The following is a 17,682-nucleotide window of genomic DNA, read 5'->3' on the forward strand; positions in this document are numbered from 1 at the left end:
TTCCACTCCCTAGGACCCTCCCATGCCTGGGAGGGAGGCTTGCTTCATTGGAAAGCCAGGAGGAATCTGGAAGGACAGGCCTGGCAGGCTACTGCCTGGAAGCTGTTCCTTGAGAGCTTATACCATGAGCTTGTGCCTTTGTGTTTAGTTACACTCTACATGCCTGCCTGTTCTCCGTGGCACCTGAGCCCAGGACCAGATAATTTCCCGGGAGTCGTCATTTCTGAAGGCTTTTGGACCACATTAAACTTACCCAGGGCGGGGCCGGGAGGAGAGGAGGGAGGGGGCTACCATAGGATGTAAAGTGAATTAAAAAAATAGCTTTCTCCACTTTCTCTGGCTCATTTGTCCTTCCCGTTAGGAATGTCCTTGAGACCCATATGGTGGGGGAGGCCACCACACACAAACCCCTCAACACTAGGAAAGCCCAGGGCCATGTCCTAAGAAAGCCTGAGCTCTCTTTGTCTCCAGCCCTGGAATGTCACTCCTGGTCCTCCCATTTCCTTTCTGAAAAGAAAGGAAGAAGAGGAGGTATCTCTGCTCACCGAGAAACTTCATTTCTCATTTTAACTTTTAAATTACATTTTATTTTAGTATTTTTTCAAAGATAGATTTATTTATTATGTATATGAATACTCTATCTGCATGTACACTTGCACACTAGAAGAGGGCACCAGATCACATTATAGATGGTTGTGAGCCACCATGTGGTTGCTGGGAATTGAACTCAGGACCTCTGGAAGAGCAGCCAGTGCTCTTAACCTCTGAGCTATCTCTCCAGCCCCTTTATTTTACTCTTTCATACATGATTACTGTGTATTTACTCATTTCAGACCCAGCTGCTTCAGTGCCTTTTTTTTTTTTTGAGATGCCAATCTCTCTCTCTCTCTCTCTCTCTCTCTCTCTCTCTCTCTCTCTCTCTCTCTCTCTCTTTTCTACCTCTATGTCCTGGCTCCAGAGCTCAGTTTCAGTTTCTTGCTGAGAAAAGTGGGTGAATGGGGCTGGAGATCTAGCTCAGTGGGTGATGCGCTCGCCTGTGGCCTAAGTGTGAGTCCCCGGAACTCACTCAGTAAAATAAGTCAGACACAGATGGTCCTGTGAAACGACTCGGTGGATAAAAACACTTGCCTCACATGTTTAGGTTTGATCTCTGAAACCCACAGTGGACGTAGAGAAATAATTCCTCAGTCTTGTGCGCTGACCTCCATGTGTATGCCGTAGCACATGTGAGCCCATAGCCACACACACACACACACACACACACACACACACACACACACACACACGCACCACAAACACAAGTAATAATTAAAACAAAACAAAACAAAACATAAATGCCAGGTATGGTGGTACACCCCAGGGTGCTGGGGAAGCAGAAATAGGAAGATGCCTGGGGCTCTTACAAAGACTCTGTCTCACAAACCAAGGTGGACAGCACCTGTGGAGTGACCCTTGAGCTTGATTTTCTGGCCTCCACGTGCATGCGCACACACCCGTGTACACTGCTCCCCACCCCCACCCCACCCCACTGCCCACAGCCCACACTCACAGTAGGGGCCAGGATAAGAACAACAGGGAAAAGAGGTGGACCTAGTGACCCAGGTCTGCCGAGGCTGACCTTTGACCTTTGGCAGCCCCTTGGATTGGAAGCAGCCTGCAGACATGTTTCTCCCAAGGCCTCCATTTCTAGAGGGGCGTTGGGGAGGGCTTGCACTCGTCCCTTCCACTGAGGACACCTTTGTGTTTCACAAAAGTGAAAGTAACTTTCAGCCCCGGTGAGAACAAACATCTGGTGGAAAGCAGCCCACTAACTAAATTCTCACCTGAGCAACTATTACAGGCTAAACCAGAGTCACGCTCCCTCGACATACAGGGAGCAGCAGGCTGCCAACAGTTCTCACACAACCCAGGGGAGGTGTGAGACACTGTGGAGTGTGCGAGGCCTCAGACCCAAGGAATGTCTGCTTGACACCCCTCTTCTGGCTCCCTGCACCCCACTTCCTTCTATTTTTGTAACTTACAGAGGAACAGGAAGAGGTCTTTTTGACTTTTGTGTTTTTAAGCACTACGGGTCTGCCCATGTTCTAGAAGCCGATGGTGCTGACCTTGCCACAGAGAATGACTGTGACCCTGGGCAAAGGCTACCAGAGGCTTCCAGACTGTCAGCAAGGATCCGACCTTCACCTTCCGTCTCCCTCAAGCTGGTGCAAGGAGCCTCTGCTCAGTTGATGTGACACACAGGTCCAAGCTTAAACACGACCCCAAGATTCTTTAAGCAGTGAAAGAAACAGGAGCAGCCATGTTCAGGCTCCCAAAGGTGCTTGGTTCCAGCCTGCCCACCAAACATCTGGTACAGATGTCCCCTGCTGGCTTTCACTTGCAGAGTCCTGGTAACACCCCTCCCCCCTGTCCCCTTCCCCTTCCCTCCCTTCTATCCCCCCCCCCCAACACATGGATCAGGCTGGGCCAGAGTTGATGAATCCAGTGGCTATGGCTGAGTTCGCTGCCCAGTGGTTTGAAAATGGACAGAGTTTAGAACGGGTCTCTCCATGCTGGTAGGAAATGAAACAAACGCGTCCAGCTTTCAGCTTCAGCTTCAGCTACTTTGCTCCTTTCTCATTTCTAGTAACTTCTTCTGGCCTCTTATCTGTTTCTTACTCTTAATACTTAGCTGCCAGTTCATCTTGTCTTTTCTTTAATTTTTTAAAATTCATTTATTTATTTGCGGGGGAGGGCATGCATGTGCTGTGCTGTGTGTGCGTGCGTGTGTGCGTGCGCGTGCATGCGTAGGTGAACCCACTAGAGTCCTCTCTTTTCTACCATGAGGATCCCAGGGAGCAGACTCAAGTCATTAGACTTAGTATCTGGTGCCTTTATTAGTGGAGCTATCAATCTCACCAGCTTTGACTGGACTGTTGTTTTTCTTTCATTGGATTAGTTTTATCATAGGCTTAATATATTTTGAGATGAAAAGCATAGTTAAAGCCTGGATTTCAGATACACACAATAGTTGAATGTATGGCCCACATAATCTCCCAACACTTAAGGCAAAATGTTGTCATTTTATCTGAGATCCAGGGTCATACAAATACAAATACATCCACTTTTCCGAAATAGTGATGGGACCTAGCATCTTCATTTTGCCTGGTGACGCCTTTTTGTTCCCTCTCCCTTTTCTTTGAACATTCCCCACCGTGAGCCTTTCTTTAAGCCAAGGCAAGAGTTAGAAAGCGTAAGCAGCAGGTTAGTTTTCCTTTTGACCTGCCGCAAGGGAATCTAAGTGAACTCAGGTGCTGTGACAACGCCAGGCCACTGGCTAAGAGTGGGCCAAGTGGTGCTTGTTTGCTTGCTTTAAAATTTGCTCCTTTTCCCAGAGAGTAGTGAACCAGCTGGAATAACCTGTGGGTGTCCACAGCTTGCTACCTAGGTGTGGTAAGGAAGAAAGGCAATACTTAAGCACACGAACTACTTATTTTTACAGAGGACCAAGAGATTGCTCTTCTAAGCTGAGAGGACCCCAATTCAGAGAACGAACATTTTGTGACTGAATGTTAAGTATATAAATGACAGATTAAGTGGTTCTAGGACAAAGCTTTGAGACCACTGACTTCCACCTTCACTGTGTCCTAATCCCCCCGCAGAGCACACACATATTGACAGTAATATTTGTGACATGAGCCGAGGAGTGTAAAATTAAAACTAATACATTATGCAGAAACAGAACACTTACACTATCTTATCTATTTTTCCCCTTTGAAAATGGTATTAAAAAATTTATAGACTGTCAAAGTGGTGGCGACACCTTTAATCCCAGCACTTAGGAGGCAGAGGCAGGGGGATCTCTCAGTTTGAGGCCAGCCTGGTCTACAGAGCAAGGTCCAGGACACCCAGGGCCACACAGAGAAACCTTGTTTTTAAAAAAACAAGAAACAAACAAGCAAGCAAACAAACAAAAGTTTATAAACTTACATAGTCCGAGCCCAGATGCCAGCTGTTCCTCCAATAAGCAGATGAGCCTTTTGCATCTTCGCCTTCTACAGACAGGACCTCACACGTTTTTCACATCCTCTTGGCTCTGAAATTAGAAATTAACCTTTTAAAGTTAATGGCATTTCACAGCAGCTTTCCCCCAGAGTGGCAAGCAAGACATAGTTTAGGTATGACAAAACGGAGTGATCTTAATACTTTTCAAATCTTTTTACTAATTTTTTGTTAGCATACAAAGAAATGTGTTTCACTGTTTACACTGTTTATACGTGTTCAAAATTATACTTCATTTTTACCCTTCACTTTCCCCAATAGTCATAGGTTCCCCGCCTGCCAGTGACTGCTCTTTTACCCCTCCCCCTCCCTCGGGCCACTTCTCTCCTGGCAGCAGTCTCCCATCTACTGTGTGTGTGTGTGTGTGTGTGTGTGTGTATGAGAGAGAGAGAGAGAGAGAGAGAGAGAGAGAGAGAGAGAGAGAGAGAGAGGAGAAAGAGAGGAGATACCTATAATCCCAGCATAAGAGAGTCTGAGGCAGGGCGATCAAGCCGAATGTTGGTGTATTACTTTGCTTTCTATTACTGTGGTAAAACACCATGACCAAAAAAGCAAGTTTAGGGAGAAAGGGGTTAACTTGGCTTACCCATTACACAGGTCATCACTGAAGGAAGCCAAGGCAGGAATTTCAAGCAGGACAGGAAGCTGGAGGCAGGAGTTAAATCAGAGGCCACTGAGGAACACTGCTGACTGACTTGCCCTCGCAGGTTGTTTTCATGAACAATCCAGGACCACCCGCCTGGGGGTGGCACCACCCACAGTGGTCTGAGCTCTCAAACATCAATCATTAATGAGGAGAATGCTTCACAGACTTGCCTACAGGCCAATGTTGGGAAGGCAATCCCCCTCAATCAACATCCAGTCTTCCTGGGTGATTCCAGTCTGTTTCAGGCTGGCCAAAGTGTAACCAGGCCGGCCAGCTACATAGGGAGATGCTAACTTCACAAAGCAAACGAGCAAACAGAGCTTGTAATTGTCTCTGTCAAGTCATACTCTACCGCACGCTTAATGTGTGATTACATTATCTTCCCCCTTACTGGTGGACCTTTGGGGTCTTTCTTCCAATTCATTATGATCCGTGGGTTAGAAATGGGATTTTTCAAAGCTGTGGGGGTGGCAGAACATATTTGTAACACCCAGGTACTTGGGAAGCTATGGCAGGAGAATCTGGAGCTCAGGGTTGGCCTTGGCAACTTAACAAGATCATAGTCACAGAACAGAACAAAGCAAAGAATTTCAAGCTGGCCGCAATGGTGCGTGGCTGTAACCCCAGCAAGATCCTGACTTCAAGGCCATCCAGACTGCTCACCGATTTATCTCAAAAACATAAACTATATAATTCCTGGGATGCAGAGCATGAATATTTTAAGTCTGTCTGTAATTAAATGAAGCCTGCGTTCATCACTGCTTTAAGCTTTCTAACTGAAATGTGTTATGTGTCAAGTTGGGTTTTGGCTCCTGAGAGGAAAGCCCTGTCTACTTGACTGACGCCCACTTCTTTACCGGAGATCATAAGAACACCAAAAGTTATTCTTTACAAATGTCACCTTTGAGATTTTCTGAGACAGTTTGTGAGGCCTTAGTCACCCCACCCAGCTTCACTTCTTAAACCCTTGGTGCATCTTCAAAGCCTCTCTGTGCTCAAAGCATCACCTATCAGCCGCGTGGAGCTGGAGAGATGAGATGACTCTAGTGTGGATTTTAAGCATGTGCCAAGAAGCCAAGAGGCACATCCCCAACTTGTCAATTGTGCCACAAAGGAATTTGTTGAAAGTAAATTAAATATGTACACAAAAGGGGAGTAAGAAGGTATTAACTGTAGGTAAGTTTGTATCAGTAGATATGAAGAAGGCAAGAATGTTGGCACGTACCTACAAACCCTGCACTTGCCAGGCTGGAAAAAGAGGATCACGAGTTCAAGGTTAACCTCAGCTTCTAGTAACTTCTAGTTCGAGACTGACCTGCTGCTGTAGAGATGGCTCAGAGGTTGAGAGCCCCGGCTGCTCTTCTAGAGGATTCCAGGTCAGTCCCTAACACACACACACACCACGGGTTCTAACCAGCTGCAATTCCAGTTCCAGAGCTCCGACACCCTCTTCTGGCCTTTTCAGGCAGGAAGGTTGTACAGAGATATACATGCAGGCAAAATATTCACACACATAAAATTGTAAGAAAGAAAACAAAAATGTAACCTGGGTTACACCAGACTTTGTCTCAAGAGCAAACAAAAACAAGTAAATAAACAGAAAAACAAAAAAGAAGAAGAAAATGGGAAATGCTAAAACCAGTGTAATAGAAATTTATGTAACCGGCCAGGCGTGGTGGCACACGACTTTAATCCTAGCGCTCAGGAGGCAGAGGCAGGTGGATCGCTGTGAGTTCAAGGCCAGCCTGGTCTATAAAGTGAGTCCAGGACAGCCAAGGATACACAGAGAAACCCTGTATCGAAAACAAACAAACAAACAAAAAAAAAAAAAAAAAAAAAGAAAGAAAGAAAGAAAAAACAAACAGAAATTTATGTAAGTAGATCATAGGTGAGGGTGGATTTCTCTTTATAATGTGGTTGTAGATGAAGGAAATGGGGTAAAAGACAGTGAAGACTGTGGCATCTTTATACTTAACTGCACTCACTCTGGCTATGTGTGCACACTCGGGGAAGGCATGAGTGCCTCAACACAAGTGTGGCAGTCAGTGCACAACCCACTGGCGCCTGCTCTGCTTGCACCTTTATGTGGTTCTGAGGACGGAACGTGGGTCCTATCCTGCCTGACTCAGCAAGCACCATCATCTGCGGAGCCATCTCTCAGGCCCGGAATGACTTCTTCGAAAAAGTATATTCATGGAAAAATATCTGAACAGGAACAATCAAGGCATTGGTAGCCAGATGTGCAGCTTACGGGTAACCTGATGTTCTTTTTGTCTGATGTCTTTCTATGTTTTACATTATAAGCATATATTATTGTTTTTATAGCAAAAAATACTCTGCCAGCAGACATAATATTCTTTCTCTCTGTTTGGTAGCTTTGATATCTTTTTTCCCAAGCCTTCACTATTGTCACCAGTGAACAGGGAAGTTCACTTGAGTGAGGTCTGGACCTCCTTTACTGTGGGTTTCTGTCAGCTTTCAAAGGTAGGTGCTGTGGCATACAAGGCTGTGACACCCAGACAGAACCGGCTGCATGCAGAGGGCTGCTCAATGGCTGGTGACACTCAACTCCACATAGTCTCCTTTCCTCAGAAGAAAATGTCATTCTACAATCTACAAGGCTATTGCTCATGAAGACCACTGTTACCCCCCTCCCATGACAACACCTCAGAGCAAACGCACCAGGACACAGGGCTCAAGACCTCCAATTTGAAGTCATTGATTCTAGGATCCATAAACTCCTAGAGCTTTAGTCAAGGGAGGGAGCTTAGAAAAATAAATGGAAAAGGCCATGTGTGATGACTCATGTCTGTAATCCCAGGACTCCTGAGGCAGGAGAAGTGTGAGTTCAAAGCCAGCCTGGGCTATAAATGTCTCAAAAACATACCCTGCCTCAAAATATACCCTGTCTCAAAAACACATGAGTGGATAAAAAAAATGTGATGTAGCCTCTCTCTCCTCATGAAAAACAAAAAACAAAAAAACAAAAACAAAAACAGCCTGGGATAAGGAAAGTATAGGAAGGGTAAAATAGGATGGGGAGACTGGGAAGCTTGCTGGACTTCAGTGAATACAGTTAAAACCCATGATTTGAAAGACATCATTTGGATTCGGGGCTGGAGGAATGGCACAGCCATTAAGAGCACTGACTGTTTCTAGAGTTCTTTTTCTTGTTCAGTTTTTAAATGTAACTTCTTATTAGGTGAAAGCTGTGCTGCTAGAGGTGAGATAATATGTGCACATGTTTACATTGATGTAAAAATATCTGCTTTTCGGGGATGGAGAGATGGCTCAGCGGTTTAGTGCACTGATTGCTCTTCTAGAAGACCCAGTTCAATTCCCAGCCTTCACATGGTAGCTAAGAACTGTCTGTAACTCCTGTTCCAGGGGATCCAACACCCTCACATATACATATAGTCAAACACCAATGTATATAAAGTAAAAATAAATAAGTTTAAAAAAAAAAGGAAGACATCATTTATGAAGCCCAACACGATGTACAACGAATAACATGCTAATTAAAAAGAGAGCAAAAGCTAAGAAATGACAATAACAAAGCCCCAAATCCAACCTGGATGGGTGCAGAGTTCGAAGATTTCCCCGAGGCACCCAGTTAATAACCAGGATGCCAGGCCAGGCTCTCCGCTCCAGGCTCTATCTCTTGTGTGAAACTCAAGCACTAAATGAGGCAGGAACTCCGGGCCTGTGCTGGGCAGTGCACCAGAGGAGGTTAGGACAGGGGCCTGCCTGCTGCTGCTCCTCCCCTGCATTCCAGACAAACAATAGCTCTGGAAGTGGTGTGAATGACACCCCACCCCCATCATTAACCTCAAAGAGGTGTTAATTTCACAGTCAAACTGAGGACCATTTAAATTCAGGCAGTGTCACAAAAACAACCATTTATTTGGAACCAAAAGAACAATTTGTCTCTTGTGCATGGTCTGCCCATTAATTTTCCCAGAATAAAACATCTTCAAACAGATTCTCCTTGCTCCGAGACCCGATCCAACCCACTCGAGACCTTTCAACAAAAAGAAAAAGACACTTCCTCTCTCTTTTGGTGCAGACCGCAGGGGAGAGTGGAATGCTTCTCCAAGGAGAGCCATTTCTGGGGCAAAATCCAAGGCCCAGCTACTCAGTCTGAAAGACTTTGTGACACTAGTGGAGTGGGGACACTATTTCTCTCACATTGCCCGTTTTATTATTTGGTTTAGGGTCATACCTTTTCTTGTGGTTTCCAGGGGGAGTGGCTGCCTTTGGATGGTTCTGCAGCGGTGAAAGGGGAGGTAGGAAGGTTCTATGCATTGTATTTCAGGACCTTTAGCAGAATTCCTTGACCCCACCCACCAGCTCCCAGCCCCACTCATGACAACTCAAAAGTGTCCCCAGAAGTTGCAAATCACATCTGGTAAGAGTCTATTCCCAACAAATATGTCACCTTTGAAAGCAATATTATCTTAACCCTCAAAGGCCTTTCCTAGAGTTAGGTCCTCCCTTCATGGTTATGAATTCCTGACCTTGGTACCAGGCTACCACACCATCTTCAATAAAGAAATGAAAACAAACCAACAAATAAAACCCCAAGAATATTGGTCTGTTGGGGAAGCTGAGGTGATAGGAAACAAACCGACTCTTCTGTTCCACTCCATCTTGCCTAGTCCCTTTATAGTTCACTCACACAAACCTCTGTGACCTAAATACATTTCCATCTTTGCTAAGGATCCAGTATAATGGTAATACTCTGGGGCTGGAGAGATGGCTCAGAGGTTCAGAGTACTGGCTGCTCTTCCGGAAGTCCTGAGTTCAATTCCCAGCAATCACATGGTGGTACACATCCATCTATAATGTGACCTAATGCCCTCTTCTGGCATGCAGGTGTAGATGCAGGCAGATCACTGTATACATAATAAATAAATTTAAAGAAATAGTAATACTTCTATGAACTGTAACCTACTAAATGCTGGGCTCTGGTTGTCATGACACCCACGTGGATCTTTGTTGTCCCCATGTCACTGGATCGAGTTTATCGCGACCAGGAATGTTAGAGGGTATGCTTCCCAATGAAGCAAGTGAGGCTGTAGTTTGGTTCGTAGAGTATTTGCCTGGCACACACAAAGGTTTACGTTTAATCTCCAATTGCTGCATCAGCCAAGTGTGTTTACACACACCTCCCTGTGTACAGAGCCACTCTGTACCTATCCATTAGACAAGATTAAAAAAAAATACAAATAAGATGAATTAATGATTGAAGTAAATTTTACTGCAGGAGATCTTTGACTTCTTAATCGTACAACTCAAACCTTTAGAAAATGATGCTTTTCTTGTTTGTCCAAATTTATTCATCTCTCACTGCCTGTCCTGCTCTGGCTGGAGTCCAGACATTGTGTTCTATTATGATGGCTTAGTGAGTAGTGGTGCCCGCTGTCAAGCCCAAGAACCTGTGTTCAATTCCCAGGACCCACAAGATGGAAGGAGAGAACCAATTCCTGAAAGTTGTCTCTGAGTTCTACACATGCTGGGTAACACATACCCTCCCTCCCTCCCTCCCTCCCTCCCTCTCTCTCTCTCTCTCTCTCTCTCTCTCTCTCTCACACACACACACACACACACACACACACACACACACACACACACACACACACACACCCCTATAACATCCCTGGAAACCATCCATGGGAACTTAGGTGTGGCCCAGGAGTCTCCTGCCTGAAAACCTATTTATTTAGAGTCCAGCAGGCTCTCGGGCTGCGAGTCCTGACTGTGCTGCCCATCAGCTCTGCTACTTCCTGCTTTACTCTTCCCCCTTCTCTTTCTCTAGCCACACGCTGTTTGAATATAGGACCCCAATATCTAACAGTGCTGCACAGTCTTGCACCCACAGTCCGCTGCTGTAGGACTTCTGCCAGGTTGCCTGTCAGTCTTCTAGCTCAGGAGCTGGCACTAGAGTAAGTCCTGGGCTCATAGAATCGCTGCAAAGAAGGACTAGGCTCTGGTTATGCGAGCACCAGAGCAGCACCTGGCATGCGGAAGACATTTAGCGACTGTCGGCCATCATTGGTGCCGAGGCCATTCATTCCAATATCAGTTCTGAAATCCATGAGGCCTCAGTCTCTGGAGCTCTTGGACCTTTAAAAGGAGCACGCCTGTGAGTCCAGTGTGCACAGGGGTTCAGACAGCGCTCCTTCACCCTGCCCCAGGGAGAGGCAAAGTCGGTTTTCTGCAGGCTCAGTGAGTGCTGAGGAGACTCAGTGACAAGGCTCTTGGCGAAACACAGAAGATGCCTCCTGCCTAGTCATGGTCTGTGCAAGTCTATAGAGACAATGAGGCAGTCTAGCCTAAACTTCTGGTGATGGGACACCAAGGAATCTAAAATAATTTTGCAAAAAGAACGCTTAGGACTTTTTACATAGCCTTGTTAACTAGGTGAGGTCCCAGGACCAAGAGAAGCCACACTGCTGGGAAGATGCAGGGCATCCAGAGGCAGGTTCAGTCTCATCCTGAGCTGTGGCTCCAGGGACACTGCTCCAGGTTCTCACTCGGGTCAGGGGCACCGTGGAACAACGTGAGGAGCTGCTGATAAAGCCCACCCCCATCCCGAGATGCAGAGTCATTTGGGCCTAGTGTGAGAACTGGACACTGGGATGATTTATTTATTTTTATTAATTCATTTATTCACTTTACATCCCAGTCGTAGCCCCCTTTCTCCTCTCCTCCCAGTCCCAGCCTCCCCCCTTTCCCCTCTCCCTTCCCTATTCCTCAGAAAAGGGGAGTTCCCCCAACCCACCCACCCAAGCTCATCAGGTCACATCAGGACTGAGCACGCCCTCTTCCCCCGTGGCCTGGCAAGATAGTCTAGCCAGAGGGAAGTGATTAAATAGCAGGCAACAGAGTCCATGTCAGAGACAGCCCCTGCTCCCCTTACTAAAGGACCCACATGAAGCCTGAGATGCCCATTGGCTATATCTATGTAAAGGCCCTAGGTCCAGTCTATGCATAGTCATTGGTTGGTGCTTCAGACACCACAGGCCCCTCTGGGCCCTGGTTAGTTGGCTCTCTTAGTCTTCTTGTGGAGCTGTGAGTCTTGGCATCTGTCTTGGACTGCTGCTGGGTGGAGCCTCTCAGAGAACAACTCTGATAGGCTCCTGTCCACAAGCATAGCAGCGCATCATTGATAGCGTCAGGGGTTGGCTCTCTTCCATGGGGTTGGGCCAGGCATTGGTTGGACATTCCCTAAATCCAGATCAGGGAAACAGTTTAAACAGTCCTATAACCCCTAGGGAAATAGAAACAGGCACCAGAAGTCTCCCAACCAAAAAGAGTCCAGGGCCAGATGGGCTGGCAGGATTTTAGCACAGAATTCTATCAGACTTTCAAAGAAGAGCTAATACGAATGCTCCACAAAATAGAAACAGAAGGAACATTGTCAAACTCACTCTGTGCAGCCACAGTCACCCTGATACCTAAACCACACAAAGACTCAACAGAGAAAGAGAATTTCAGACCATTTCACTCATGAACATTGATACAAAAATACTCCATGGACTACTCAAAACCAAGTCCAAGAACACAGCAAATAAATATACCATCAACCACAATCAAGTAGGCTTCATCCCAGGGATGCAGGGATGGTTCAACATAAGAAAATCCATTGATGTAATCTACCATATTAACAGACTGAAAGAAAAAGAATCATGATCACCTCATTAGATGCAGAAAAAGCCTTTGACAAACTCTAACACCCCTTCTTGTTAAAAGTCTTAGAGAGATCAAGGATACAAGGCTCATAATTCAAGATAATAAAGGCTACATATAGCCAACATCAAATTAAATGGAGAGAAACGCAAAACAATCCCACTAAAATCAGGGACAAGACAAGGCTGCTCACCTTCTCCATATCTCTTCAATATCATACCTGGAGTTCTAGCTAGAGCAATGAGACAGCAAAAGGAGATCAAGGGGACCCAAATGGGAAAGCAGGAAGTCAAAGCATTGCTATTTGCAGATGATATGATAGTGTACACAAATGATCCCCAAAATTCCACCAGAGAACTCCTACAGCTGATAAACACCTTCAGCAAAATGGCTGGATACAAGATTTACTTTCCAATAAGCAGCCCTGGCTGTCCTGGAATTCAGTATGTAGACCAGGCTAGTCTTAAACTCAAAGAGCTTCACCTGCCTCTGTCTCCCAAGTGCTGAAACTAAGAAAAGATGCGTGCCACCATACCCTGGACATTGGGATTTGAAAAAGCATAATAAAATAACCTCTGTCAACCATCATGGCCACACTCTGTCCATGCTCTGGGTTAGGAGAAAATGGAGCAACCAAGCTAGGCTTGGGCTTTGGGCTCTTTATTCTTGTCCACAGAGAATAAATGTCCAGATCTGGATGGTTTCTCATTATCATTCAGAAAATAAATTCTATCAGTTATATTTACAGAAAAGCAGACAGTTTTACATCAATGTGAACACGTTATTTCATAGAGCATGTTATTTCCCCTTGAGCAGCACAAATTTTGCCTAATAAAAGAAGTTAAAATTTTAAAATTGAAATGGAGAAAAAAAAAAAAACCTTTGCCTATCACACAGACACTGGAGCGCAGTAGCGTTCTTCATCTAGTGACGCACATTTCTAATGCTATAGGCATGTTTTCTGCTGCTGACATTTCATTTGCAGATCTACCAAAGGGGATGGCCGCATCCAGCCCTGTGCTGACTTTGTTGTTGTGTTGTTTTGTTTCCCCAGCTTAGATCGAGGCTTAGTACTCTCCTCCAGCATGTTTCATGCAGAGAACGACTGGCAGTCTCGAATCCATCCCATTAACTGTCTGGCACTGCAGCTTGCAGAGATAACCTGCAGCCCGCCCTCCTTGTGAAGATTACAGCAGATACCGAAGACAGGGCTGCTTTGAAAAGGATAAAGGAGCTATAACCCCAGGAGACAGGAAACATCCTTACGAAAACTCCATTTGTTGAGGACTGATGTGCCAGGCTTCGGATAGAGCAAATATTTCACATGTGGTGTTCACTGTAACCTTGCAAAGTCCCCCCCCCCACCCTCCCCACCCCTTGCTCTTTTATGGAGGGAGGCTGTGGTTCACTGAGAAGCAGAGTCAAAGCCAAGGTCACTGTTGATAGCACTCATATGATAGTAACTCATATGTTCCTTACATGAAGCGATGCGTCCCATAAAGATGCTCTGCTTCGAGTATGTCCTGTGTTCTGACCGTGTTCACCTCATGTGCCGTCCTCTCCCTCCTCCATCTCCCTGCTGATCTCCTTCCTCCCCCAGTGTCCTTTTGCTTTTCTTTCCTCACTCTACGCATGCACATATGCACATATACACATATGTCTGTGTGTTTGTGTTTACATAAAACTCATAGCTGCAGAAGGTAATTGAATTACACTGTAAATTGGCATTTATATAGACATACATATGTGGTCTATGTACTTACACAAACAAGGAAACGTGCACTACTGATCTTTCTGTGTCTGGCATTCCACTTCATATGACAATCTCCAACTTCATCCTTTAAAAAAAAATGACAGTTTCATGCTCTTTATGGCTGACTATAACTCCATTACGGAGAATGCTGAGCCTTAAAGCCCAGCTGTTCTCAGCACTAAGGTGACTTCCTTAGGCAGCCAGCAGGAGCCATGTATGAAACAGTAATGTCACAGGAACAGAACAGGCTGTCGAGCTGCAGAAGGGAGGGGGGCTTGTTATAAACTGAAGTGATGACTCATGTGGTAGTGGATATGGGACATTGCAGAGAGATATCAAATCAAAGTGGTAGCCCATGTCTCCATCACTAGCACCATTGCCTCCAGAGATTGCAGGAGGCAGATCTTGGCGATGTCATTAGCCATCCACTGAGACTGCTCATAGGTCACTTAATTTTGCAAACTGTAAAGAACAGCCAGGCATATGTTCTAAGATGTACTGTAGATGGGCTCCACTTCAGTGTGTGTACGCCTGTGTAGCACTCCTAAACTCTGAGCACCACTTTCTAATTTGTCAAAGAGGAACACGCAGCCTGGGTGTGTGACTCGGTTGGTAGGTACATGCTTAGCATACACAAGCCCCTGGGATGGAGCCCTAGGACCCAGAAAACCAGAAACATGTCGGCAACCTCAGCACCTGGCAAGTGGAGGCAGGAGGCAGTTTGAGGTCGTCTGGAGTTCAGAGCCAGTCAGGGCTACTTGAGAATTTGTATTAGAAGAGAGAAAGGGAGAAGGAAGAGAGAGAGAAAAGGAGAGTGTTGAGGAGAGGAGAGGAGGGAGGGAGAGGGACAAGAGGGGAGACAGACAGAGACAGAGAGGAGGACGGGAGGGACAGAGTCAGAGAGAAACACAGAGAGACATGGAGGGAGGGGGAGAGGGGGGGGGAGAAAGAGGGAGAGAGAAAGAGAAATTTTTTGATGATAGATTGTTAATATCAAAGTGCTACACAACATTAGTAGATATTATTGGTAAACAAACAAGAAAAATCTAGTAACTTGTGATCCATAAACTATACTTTATGCAGCATAAACTTAGAAAAACTTATTGGCGACTTCACTAACAGGAACATGCTTTGTTGTTCTGTTCTTTCCCCTCTTAAGGCATTTGGACTTCTTTAATTTTTCTTGGACTTAAAGGGCCATTTTACTAGAGGAGGAAAAAAAGAATCAGTTATTCATATCTATGAATGAGGTGATGTTTCTGTATGACTGCCTTTTTTTTTTTTTGGTTTTTCAAGACAGGGTTTCTTTGTGTAACAGCTCTGGCTGGGCTCGAACTCACTCTGTAGTCCAGGCTGGCCTCAAACTCATGGAGATCTACCTGTCCCTGCCTCCCAAGTGCTGGGATTAAAGGTGTGTACCACCACAACCACCACCTGTCCCCGGCTGATGCATTTTGGAGTAACACACACACACACACACACACACACACATCCAAGTAAGAATTTTTCGTTGTTGTTTTTGTTTTTCAAAACAGGGTTTCTCTGTGTGGTTGTCCTGGAACTGACTCTATAGAACAGGCTGGCCTAGAACAAGTAAGAGTTTGGTTTTTTTTTTTAAAGAAGGAGTCAAGGCACTGGAGGGATGGCTCAGCAGTTGCTGCTCACTTGTTGCTCTTGCAGAGGACCTGGGTTCAATCCTCTGTAAGTACGTGTGAATTCATGACCACCAGTAAGTCAGGGACACAGACCAACCTGCAAGCAGAACATCCATATATACAGACACTAAATAAATCTTAACAATGAGCAAGAAGCTACATCTCAAATGAATAAGCTAACTTTAATACCACAAGGAGACAGCAGCAGTTCCCAACCTGTGGGTAGCGACCCCTCTGGGGGGTCAAAGAACCCTTTCCCAGGGGTCGCCTGAGACCACACGAAAACACAGACATTTACCTCATGATTCATCACAGCAGCAGAGTTACAGTTATGAAGTAGCAATGACAATAATTTTACGGCCGGAGGTCACCACAACAGGAGGGACTGTGTTACAGAGCCACAGCATCAGGAAGGTTGAGGACCATGGAGCTAGAGAAAGATTAGAAGTAACGCTAGTGGAAAGAATCATAAGTGAAAATAAGTGAAGCCGAGGGTGGAAAACAACAAACAAAACCAGAAGCTGATACTTGGAAAAGATGAACAAAAGCTGTGCTTCGACTAAGACAAAAAGAGATGACTCAACTTACAGACACCCAGGAGCGAAAGTGGGGCACCCCTCCCAACCTTACAAAGGCAAAGAACGTCTCCTACAGAAAATACGAGCTGGTGTATAGCACAGTAGAAAAATCTACGTGAAATAGACAAATTCTTAGAAACACACAAATGACGCGAACTGAAGGCACAGAAAAATCAAATTAACCAATGCAAAGAAAAGTGCTGTGGTTTGGCTATGGGGTGCATCCCCCCACTCCCCCCAAATATAAAGGGAATAGCAAACGAGAAGTGGGCAGAAGACTTGAGTATACATTTCCACCCCAAAGTTATACAAATGGCCACAAAAAAATAAAATAAATAAATAAAAATAAATAAAAAGAAAGAAAGAAGAAAAGGCGGCCAGTATACCTAGTCGTTAGGAAATGAATGTTGAAATCACATAAGAGACCCCTGCATACTGGACAGTGGCTCTAATTCATGGTAACAAGATGCTCAGACCCGCACACTCTGTGAGAGGAGATGGAGAACACACAGCCTCAGACTCCATACAAAACAAGGTGACAGGATTACCACATAAGCCAGGGAGTCCCCAAATGATTGAAAACCAGCAGTTAAGTGATACCTTAGTTTTAGAAAGATTTACTGTATTTTATTTGTTTGTGTGTGCATGAGTGTGTGTGTGTGTGTGTGTGTGTGTGTGTGTGTGTGTGTGTGTGTGCCCGCGCGCGCATGCGTGTAGGCTCATGTGAGGAGGTCAGGAGATGTTTTGGGGAGCTGGTTCTGCCCTTACCCTGTATCTGTGCAGTCGCTCCCTCCTGGACGGTCCTACCTGTGGGTACGTCCACTGATTCTCCTGTCTCATCTCCTTGTAGAAGTGCTGGGATTGCAGACCTCAGCCTCCACACACGCCTGGTTTACAGGGCTTCAGGGATTGTGTTGCAAGGGCTTTTACCCGCTGAGCCCTCTCACTGGCCTTTTACCTGGATAGTCACAGTCGCCTTATTTGAGACAGGTAAAAGATGAAGACAATACAAGTGTTCATCTGTGGGTGAATGAAAAAAAATATGTGTGACATCCAAAACCCAGAATTTTGATCAGCCATAAAACAATACGACACAGTGCTCCACACTATGCCGAAATGGACACCGAAAACATTATAGAAGCCAGACACAGAGGCCAGGTGAGTAGTGCATACCCAGGACTATGAAATGTCCACAACAGGTTAACCCACAGAGACAGAAATCAAATTCATGACTTATAAGGATGGGAGTGGGACTGGATATTGAAAAATAACTGCTTATTCAATATGGGGCACCTTATGGGGGTGAAGATAAAGTTC

General features: G+C 45.5%; 1 long non-coding RNA gene across 1 annotated transcript in view; it reads right to left on the bottom strand.

The window, feature by feature from the left end:
• Positions 1 to 4,672, bottom strand: part of LOC311582154 — a 66,076-nt gene extending 61,404 nt beyond the window's left edge. The window contains exons 1-2 of the long non-coding RNA XR_014774022.1: positions 4,628 to 4,672; positions 3,970 to 4,075 (exon numbers count right to left, since the gene is read on the bottom strand). This is a non-coding gene — a long non-coding RNA (uncharacterized lncRNA). The remainder of the gene's footprint in view (positions 1 to 3,969; positions 4,076 to 4,627) is intronic.
• Between the last annotated feature and the right edge of the window lie 13,010 nt (positions 4,673 to 17,682).

The sequence above is a fragment of the Acomys minous genome, assembly GCF_964271855.1.
Source record: "Acomys minous genome assembly, chromosome: 13".
Lineage (NCBI taxonomy): Eukaryota > Metazoa > Chordata > Mammalia > Rodentia > Muridae > Acomys > Acomys minous.